General features: G+C 29.2%; 1 long non-coding RNA gene across 1 annotated transcript; it reads left to right on the top strand.

Annotated features, from left to right (window-relative positions):
- The first annotated feature begins 772 nt into the window (after window positions 1-772).
- On the top strand, window positions 773-8674 carry LOC142324467 (uncharacterized). The gene is made up of 3 exons (XR_012756299.1): window positions 773-907; window positions 3692-3824; window positions 7924-8674. It is a non-coding gene; the product is annotated as an uncharacterized LOC142324467 (long non-coding RNA).
- Window positions 8675-10925: the final 2251 nt, after the last annotated feature.

Raw genomic sequence — 10925 nt, 5'->3', positions numbered from 1 at the left:
ACACCTTCATTACATTACATTTGAGTAATCAGGAACCATTTTTTTTCTCACAATTTCCATGAGTTAGAAAGTACTCCCAGTACAGCAACTACAACTCAAAATCACTTGGCAAAAAGAATAATAATGTACATAATATGAATTGTTAATTTTTTTTTTTTTTTTTTTTGTTTTGCGTAGGAGGAGGGAAAAGCTGTGTCAGCCACCGTCTGTGCCCGCAACAGACGGTAGTGTCGGGCTCTCACCGACTAAAAAACCTCCCCCTTCATGAAATAGGAACAACTGGACCTAACCATGCAACACAAATACATTGAAAATATCATATTCTATCAATGGGGAAACCTACTAGGATCCTATTAGGGATTGGGATCGCGAACGTGACTTAATTAAGTAATAATAAAATAATATCTACCTGAAAAACATATACAGCATATACAAAACTTTACATATACTTTCATAAACTTAATCTACATTGCTTATCTAAGTAATTTTAACGTAAAATTTATGTTGAACCTGAAACAGAAACATACACAAAAGTACACATAAAAAATTCCCTACAGGAAAGTTTAGGACCCTATTAGGGATTGGGATCGTGAACACGACTTAACTAAGTAATAATAAAATAATTTCTACCTGAAAAACATACACATTATATACAAAACTTTACATCTACTTTCATAAACTTAATCTACATTGCTTATCTAAGTAATTTTAATGTAAAATTTATGTTGAACCTGAAACATACACAAAAGTACACATAAAAAATTCCCTACAGGAAAGTTCCTATCAGGGGACCCTACTGGGAGTTGGGACCTACCGCTATTTTATCAGAATATTATACTGTCAACTTAAAAACTACACAACTTAATTGTAACATGGAAATTTATAATATGAAGCAATAATAACAAAAGTAAGTACCTTTAGTAGAAAACTATCCTATAGTAAAAGGGAGTACCACAATGTAAGGAGGGCCACTTACATGGCAGCTCTCCCTTAGATTATTAAATGAACCGTTGAGTTACCTGAAACAAAAGAAAATAAGACAAATTCAATTAGCAGTTGTGAAATTAATATAGTTTTGTTTTAGTTATTAAATTCATTTCATTTATGATAACATTGACCTTTTTCTAACAAAAATATTTATTAGAAATGATTAGGTGGTCCATTTTTACTCCTTAAATATTTAGCCTGGTAGAACTATTTATATAGACATTTTTTACAGAAATAGGTAGGTACATAAGAAAATCTTTACCCTCTTCCAGACTAGATAGATACCAAGAACACTGAATTTTTTACATCTCTGACATCGATAGATATCCAGTGCGAAATCATTGAAAAACACCATTTTAATAGATCAAGGTGGAAGAAAATAAAGGAATAAAGTGGAGGTTAGAAAGGCGTAATCCACAAGGATTGCTAAACAAGACAACTCGCTCAAAGAAATTCTAAGCCCCTTTTAAGGCAGCAGGGATTCCTCTCGTACAAGATCAGAGCGCTTTTACCAAGAATAGAAGCAAAAAAATTATTCTGAATTAAGATTCACCGATATAGATGGTAACCGATCTATATCGCATCCAGTAATGTGTGTTGTATGAACCAATTTGGCCGAGCTAAAATTTTTAGCTAAGAATAATGTGGAACGGTAACAAAAAACGATACAGGATGTCTGTACACCACATGATCCTTTTACTAATTAAAAATTTTTTTTTTAAATTATACTTAATATTTTTATAGAATGAACTGAATCATTTATTTTCTTATTATTTTCCCAATTTTATGTAGGTTTCCACTTGCTTTGATCGCTCTGGTATTTAAAATTCATGAAATATTTATTTATGTACCATCTACTTTGAAAGTACATTCTACAAGTTTTGACAAAGAGGTGCGAGCATGGTTTCATTCAATTTTCAAACCGCTGTCAGGCAAGAGATTCATCGCCAAAGCAAGCAAAACAATAAGGACTAAACAGAATTTCCATGTCAAAAAAAAAAAATTGTGAAACCACTTCTAAATTTTCACACAGTCTATCTTCTAGTAAAATAATACGTTAAATGAAGATATTGCTTTGTTTCATCTATCAAAACCCGCTCTCTATCTGTAAACTTACATAAAATTCATTTTTATTATAATTAAAAGTTTGGGGGTATCCAAGTGAAAAGTTGACTGTAACGACAATAGTTTGATTCTTATTTCATTCATTTTACATGATGAAATCTCTCAAATTCAATTGCTTTTCATTACTATTATTTACATTATAAACAAATAATTGTTGTCAACAAAAAGAATAATTTAGTTAAATTATATATTGCATTTCAATTTTATTAACAATGATGAAAAAATCAAGTGATGTACTGCTAACTGATAAATACTCAAAATATTATTAGGAAGGTTAAAATAAAAATATGAATAACAGTCTTCTTGAAATATCATAAGCCAAGAAATGTACATAATAAGCTTATGAAGTTTCATTGCTCTAACTAACAAAATTCATAAATAAAAATTTGTATATATATATATATATATATATATATATATATATATATATATATATAAATTTAACATTATATGAAATATAAACCACTTAAACACAGTAATTAGATTAGTTATACTTACCTTATTTATTTCCAATAACCAGTTTGTGCAGTATCTTGCACCTTCAGTTGGTATTAGATTATAACTAATTCTTTTTAATTGATTTGTATTTTTTTTTCATTATAAATATTTTTACAACTACATTTATGTTCATAATATCATTTAAAATTTCACTATGGATAACATTATAATTTATGTTAAAAAAGAGAACTCATTAAAAAGAATAAGTTTTAATGTAATAAAAATAGAATTTAATACAGACTGAAGATGCAAGGTACTACGAAAAACAGTCAATGGAAATTAATATGGCAAGTTTACCTAACTTATCTAATTACTATGTTTTGGTGGTTTATATTTCAAATAAAATATATATATCAGAGACAAATTAGGCATTGACCAGATAATGGTATTTCTTGATATGTATACTAAGTTTCTGCTTTTTATTATACTGATGTTTCTTTTATTGCATTTATATTGTAATTTGCCACACAAACTTTCTGTGTCACGCATGACATTTTATGTCAGATCTACCAAAAAGTTTTATAAAAGTAACTGCAGTATCAAAAAAGAAAGTTACCTATTGATGATGTAAACTGGGGTCTAAACTAATACCTTTTTCTGTTTAGCCTCAGGAATCACCATAAGGTATTACTTAAGAGGATGATATGTATGAATGCAAATTAAGTGTAGTTTTTTTCAGTCTCATGTCGCCCGTTTCTGAAATGTGTGGTTAATTGAAACCCTACCGTGAAAGAACGCTGATATCCACAATGTAGTATTCAAATCCATTTAAAAGTCTACTAGGATTTGAACCTTAGAACTGTCGACTTTGAAATCATTTGATTTGCAATGATGAGTTAACCACTAGACTAGACCGGTGGGGTAAAGCCCTGACCCTGGCCTTGGCCCCTGGTACAAGGTAAGTGATAGTGGCTGGTTGAAGCCACAGAGTGAGTAGCTCCATTTCTTGGTTGCTCTAACTGAAGCTAAACATTACATAAATGGATGGAGTCTTTTAATAAATACTAGTATTATTGTGAAATATATATGATGTAGTAAAGAATTAATAGTACCTTAATTATTTTACCATTTGGCTACACAGCTTTATATTCATCACCACGGCTAATCCAAGGATCAAATCCATCGAGCAGCTGAAAGAATCAATCGATCTGGTACTCTGAAGATATAGGACGCAGGATGAAGTGAAAAGTTGATGAGATGTTGAATATAACCTGGTAAATTGTATTATTTCAAGTCTCATTTTTATTTATAGTTTGTAAATTTTTGTAGTGAGGAAGATAACGTCAATTTCACACTTTATTTACACCAATCACTTATTTCCCCCACAATTTCAAAATATGTTATATAAGATAAAATAATTACATACTAAAAACCAGAATCAGTTCATACCTTTTTAATATGAAAGGCAAATATATTACATATAAAAATGATTAAATTTTGAAGTAATTTGGATTACTGTTAAGCTAGATGAATTTTTTCAAATAATCATTCTACTTGTAAGTTAATTTTTTTAATAAAAAAATTAGCGAATAAATTGAAATAATTTATTATGGCACCTCTAAAATCAGCTGACCCTGGTTTGAAAAAATTAAACTAACATGCAAACATGCATCTTCTTTGAAGCAGTTGGCTGAACGCTGATTGGGGAAACCAAAGGGGTATTCAAAATTTAAAATCTTTCAAATAAAATAAAAAATTCTTAAAACTGTAATTAGATAAAATATGCTCTAACCTTCAATTTAATTAACACCTACCAAAAAAATTTAAGGAAAAGCTTATGTAATATAATAAATATTAAAAAAATGTATATTATATCCTACGTGAACCAGATTTAAAAGCTACAGTTAATTAAGAAATTGCCTCTATATCTTTACGTATTTTTTAAATTTCTTGAACTTATTTAAATGATTAATTTTGTCATTGAAATGAATAAAATTTAAATAATTTATAAAAAGGATAATTTTATAAAGCAATTTAAACTACAAGAGGAATTTTTACGTGATGTAATACAAAAAAATGTAAATTGATTTATAAGGAGGACTTCAGCCACTGGTAGTGAAGTGATGAGCTGAAAAGACAAAGAAAACACAGAATAACTATAAACATACATTAACATATTTATATATCACCCCCCAATATATAGACACATTTATATACACAGCACCCCCCAACCGAAACCCGATGAACGATATCGGGATGATGAGATACGGTCGTGACGCGGTACGAATGGTTTATGTACCCGGCACTTGCAAGAACTATTCATTGCATACAACATAGATATTTACAATGTCAATTTGTAATCAAGAATTATAATTAAAAATAATTTTGTTTCATATTTGGTACCTGATAAGCTAAGTTGTGAATAATACACCCGGAACTGTGCAAGAGCACATCAAATATCCTACCAGTTAAGGAAAAAGTTGAAATAATATACACCCTGAACTGTTTCAGAGCATATCAGATTTGCTATGTGTTGATGAAAAATTTTAAACGGTACACCCTGAACTGTGTCAGAACATATCAGATTTGCTAGCTGTTGAGTAACAATCTAAAATATTACACCCTGAACTGTGCCAAAGTATATCTGCAAATTTGCTATCTGTACAATGCTCTAATATGTGTATTTTTACAATTACATAATTTGAAACTGTATTTCTAAAAATGAAACCGAATTAGAAGATTGAACTAAGGAAATATATGAATTGACCAGAAGATTTTTGTTTTATAATTTCAACAAAAAAATGATATTGATTTGATGAAATATAACTTACGGGATTTTTCTATTATTTTCAATATTAAAAATAGAAGATCTTTCAAAGGAATCAGTTACTCAGAGTTTTTAATCATAATGAATTTACTTGTGTTTTCCATATTTCTTTTTTTCCCTTTTGCACTTGTGCAGATGTATGCATTACCATCCAAACCTCTTAATTACTCCATTTAAGATTCTCTTAAGAATGCATTTTCACAGCATAATATTGCCAATCCCAATTGGAATTTAAAAAAAAACAAAAGTCTATAATTTATATTATTGAAAAAAATGTAAAGTTACTAATGAATAGCAAATGGAATCAAGTTGAGATTGATGACAATCCAAGTGAAAAAGGGGGTATTAAATTATGCAAATACTAAATGTAATATTGAAGTTACCTTTATCTGTAGGATTATAGAAAAAAATTAAATCTTATTATTCAGTAATCCATAAGGAGGACTTTTTTCATCAACAATATGAAATATAATTACAATTTAATTCTATATGTTAACAGTGGGAAGTGCAAAACGATTAATAGCAGGCGACAGGTACCCATTAAATCGCAAATTCTAATCTTGTATAAGAAAAGAGAATGTGCTCGATTTCAGTTTTACATGGTTTTGGAAATTGATTTATAAAAAAATACATTTATAGAAAGATAAACTAATAATTTCAGTGGATAACCACTAGGCAAGATATGGCATATACTCTAGAAGACTAAAACCAGGGGGTTTATGTATATAGTTTGCTCATATGAAAGGTTTAATGTAGTGTATTTTTAGGTTTAACATTCCTGTAAAAATTATCAACGGTAATAGTGATGGGCCTTTTAATTAGAACTAAAATGATTACTGACGGATATACTGTAATAGTTCCTTGATTGTTCTCTGCAGAAGACCAGTATACTTTCAAATACTGTTTGATGGTGTCAAAAATAGATTTATGTAACATTAAATGGTTAGGGTGAGATAGAAGATCTTTTTAAATGAAAGCTAAAAAATCTGATGATGTGTTATATTCATAAATTTGTTTATATGTAGATAATCAAAGGGACATTTTAGAATTAATTTTGTTGTTAAATATGGTTATTTATTTAAGAAATTACTTAGTGTAATTATAAAATAAAAGCAAATCCACAAAGAAAATAAGATGCGAGGCTGTTTTACATAAACAGATCAAATACGATTGAAAAAAGCCAATACTATGAATTAACAAATCACAAAGTTCTGCTTATTTAAAAAAAATTATAGTAAAAATAATAAATTTACAGAAAACTGCAGAAATTGTATAAACAGCTTGTCAAGTGGTTTATGTAATATCCTCTTCCTTAGAATCGATTATAATTTAACCTCTTTGAAGACAGTTCTAATTTAATACTAGAAAATCGATTTATATTAACATTTAAATTTAGATATTCAACTCATATACAGCAGAATGAATGATATACATAAAATACCCACCAACTAAACTTAAATTAGTATAATTAATGTTAGTCAATGTTAGTAAAACAATTTTTTACGATAAAACAGTTATATTTCTAAGCTACATAGAAAGAACATGCAATTACAAGCTACATAAAAATGCATGAAATTACTAGCTACATAAGAAGTACATGTAATTACAAGCTACCTAATTATTTTATGTATATTATTGAAATTACTGTATATGAGCCAACAAATCCATGTAAACATAATTGTATATGAAATATACATAGTAAAAACATTTATCTCTCTCCAAAGAGGTTAAAGTTAAATATATAATTAAAAGGTTAGGAAAATAATGTTTTTGAAAAAATCTATTATTTACATTACATTAAAAAACCGAGAATTCACATAAAGAACAAAATTACAATGTACTACTTGTTATTATGAAAATAAATGGAACCTTTACAGTATATGGTCATTTGACTACTTGCTTAAAGGCATGAATATAAACTGGGATTGTATTTTTCTTCCTGTATGAAGTTTTACTAATGGCTATACATAATTAAATAAATTCAGTAAAATAATTGTAACTGAAAAGCAAAAACAGAGTAAAAAATTGTAAATGATTTCAATGAAGAAATTATTTGAAATAATCAGCTAACTTATTGATATGAATGTAGTGACGGGAGGTATAGTACATCAGTAGTACATTAACCACCAAAGTACCTAGCCTAACAAAGTTAAGAATTACATAAAAAATATATTAAAGCATAGACTAAAATTCATTTAGAAGAAAAATGAGTAATTAAAACAATTATGCCCCTATATTTTCTTTCTACCTAGTAACCTGTATAATCAGTGATAAATAAAAAATTGTCACTTTCTTGAAAATAATTAAAAAATGATTAAACTTTTTTGATTGTATTACAGTATTCAGAAATTTGTGTGCCGGTTGTTAATTTGCAAAACATGGTAATGAATCAAACCAAAGTATTAAAAATGGATTAGAACAAATTTTATTTGGATTTGAATATTCTGAGTGAACTGAACAACATTGAAATAAATTTAGACAAAATATCTGAAACAAGATCAGTTGAGTACACAATAAAACAGCTTTATACAGGATTTCTTTTTCAGGTTACAATCAAGAGACCCAGAAATGAATGCAGTTAACTACAACTGACATCCAGGAAAAATTTAGAAATGTAGGAAACAAAAATAAATTTTAAATTATCTTTTATTAACATAAAAGCTAATTTCTTATTATTATAAACTCTTGAAAAATAAATGAAGACTATATCTGCAATAATAGAAAATATTAGTACAAGTGATAATTGGCTTTTATTTCAAGAATTTTCTACAGAATTGCAGAAAAAAGAAATTGAACAATGTAGATGTGAAAATGTGTGGATGTCCGATAAGAGTGGTTCAAATTTTGTATGAATGAAAGATTCCAATTGTTCTATTGGGGAGATAACACAATTATTACGATCTGAAAAAACTAAAAAAGAATAAGTGTTTCTAAAAAGCATTTCCTCTTTCAGCAATAATAATTAAAGTATTTGATACATCAAACAATAAATAAAATGTTATAGTTCCTGCGAGATATTCATTGTACTAAGGTATTTGTACTTATTTTTAGTAGACAAAGGTAGCAAAGCCAAGAAAAAACATGTCTATTCAATACATATAAATTACATTTACAATACAAATAATGTATCTAGATGCAATATAAAGATTAGGCAATTCCTATAAAATTATTGAAAATATTAAGATGTTTTATACTTTTTTCTGGAATAAAATTCATTTTAGTTTGTACATAAAATTAATTTTATGTAATTAATTTTATAAAAATTTTGCCATATTGATGTATCCATTTCAAAAAAAGATTGCATCACCCCTCTTTTTTTTAATAAAACAAAATTTGTAAAATGAAAGATTATTATTTATCTAGAATAGATTTTAAATTTTAAAAAAAATCATTAAAAAACAAAATCCCATGTAAAAAAGATCATATAAACTGTAGCAACGTGCTTTAAAAATTCGACGTTAAATTTTAATTTTCATTAAACTGTAAATTAAGAAAAAAAATGTTTAATTTAAAACCGATATATTAAAAAAATAAATCTATGTTGCATACAATAAAATAAATGTTCCTCACTTTAAAGTAATGTCCTAAACTGTGTGGTTTTCCTTTCTAGAAGATTGTTCATAGTTACCACACGAACATGTGCACAGGTGAACGTTTACGACGCAACTAAAGAGATGTCTTACTTCGTATAACGTACATGCTCAGACACTACTAATTACCGTTCTGCGTTTCTGATTGGTCAATCATATCTGTTGTTTACTCAGAGACTGCCCTCGCTACATATCGTAATCCGTCCAACGTTAAAATAGACAAACAACTTTGTTATACGATTTGAAAAACAAGTTAATTACTTTTCTGTGTCTCTGATTGGTCAGTGGTGGTATTACAGTTGTTTAATCGTTCTAATGAATCCCTCCTGACGTAACTTGGTAATCTTCTTCATAATAATCGCTTTAAAATATATATTTGAATTTAAAATAAAAAAGAACTAATTTCAAAATTATTTTTTTACTTTTACCTGTATTAATATATTATTTGACAAAACAAATTACGTCATCAGAATTGCCGATCTAGTTGAAAATTAACAGAAATTTTTTTGAATAGTAATTTACATAACTGAACTTTTGTTTTTTGCACCGGTATTTATTTTTTCAGTTTTGAAAAGTAAAACAAAAAATTTGGTAATAGTGTATTCTCTAAGACAGAAAAGGTATTAACTTGTTAATTAATATCGGTTAAAATTGTTAAATATAAATTGAATTTGGTCATAAATTAATTTCCAGACATAATATTTTTTTATTAAATGTGATATATCAGGTCCGCGCCTTACCTAACACCGAAGGTTTCACACAAAAATTTTCCTTATCTTATTTCAATTAGACCGTGCACTCAAATCATTTTTGATTGTGTCTTTAAACACCAAAAATACTATCCTCACGCCAACAAAACAGGTGTTGACTGCAACGACAGTTTTGTCCTACAATTCAATTTACTCAAAGTTCTCTTGATTTACTTAAAAATCAAGAAATAAGCCTCTAATAAAAATATACCTTCTTATTTTGCTCTCATCCGCATTCGGTAGTGAGGTCAATGCCTATTACAGACAATGACTTGAGGACTTTTACATTTGTGATGCCCTTTAGCCTTTTACTAACGACAGATTCTGAAACAACTCTGTCTCTTTGTTATCTGCTATGACAACCGGACCTTTCCTATTGTTCTTTATGTTCTTAATTTTCAAATTGGCCTGGAGGGCAGCCTGAAATTCCTTCTTAATTATTTTTGTGGAGTCCTCTTTCCTGTTAATGAATATGACTTCTGGTTGCTTGCGGGCTAAACTGGCCTCCCGCTGCCTTTAAGGCAACGTTGAGTTTCCGCTTTGACTTAATAAGCACAAGTGTTGGGCGCTGATACCGGGGCGGACACTGTCTCTTTCCTTTAACTACAACCTCCTTGACTTCAGTTGGTTTAGAGACAAGCGTCTTAAATCCGTTCGGCAATGCAGAGAACATTTCCCTACTCATTAAGCCTTGATATGACTCGTCTGCTAACCGCTGGAGAGGCGCTTCGAATGCCTTAGAGAAATCCAACAACTGCTCACATTGTTACTGAAATTATGCTACTAGTGGGAGAATTAACTACCACCCCTGCCACCAGCTTTAACGAAATCACTATTCAGCCTGATTTTTTTGTATCCCGGTGGACGTATTCGCCTGCCTAGAGTAGCATTCGTCATCACAGGATAAGACTTTAACATCCTCTTGCTTTCTAACGCGCCTGAGTTTTCCTATAAGACTCTTCAGATTATACAACCGATCTCTTTGCCAGTGCATCCCTAACTAATTAGAATAAGCAAAACTAATCTACTTACTCTCTGACACCTAATGCTTTGTCAGACAAGCCTTAAATGTGATAACGGTACGCAGCGAAATACGAACAGCCAGAGGCCTGATTGTCCTCATGTCACATTTCGCACCTCTTAGCCGCTGCTGGATAGTTTACCCAGGAGCAAGCAATTACGAAAAACCGCTCTGAAAAGAGTGTATGC

This window comes from Lycorma delicatula, chromosome 5, assembly GCF_047948215.1.
Source record: "Lycorma delicatula isolate Av1 chromosome 5, ASM4794821v1, whole genome shotgun sequence".
Classification (NCBI taxonomy): domain Eukaryota; kingdom Metazoa; phylum Arthropoda; class Insecta; order Hemiptera; family Fulgoridae; genus Lycorma; species Lycorma delicatula.
This window is presented reverse-complemented; position numbering and strand designations above follow the sequence as displayed.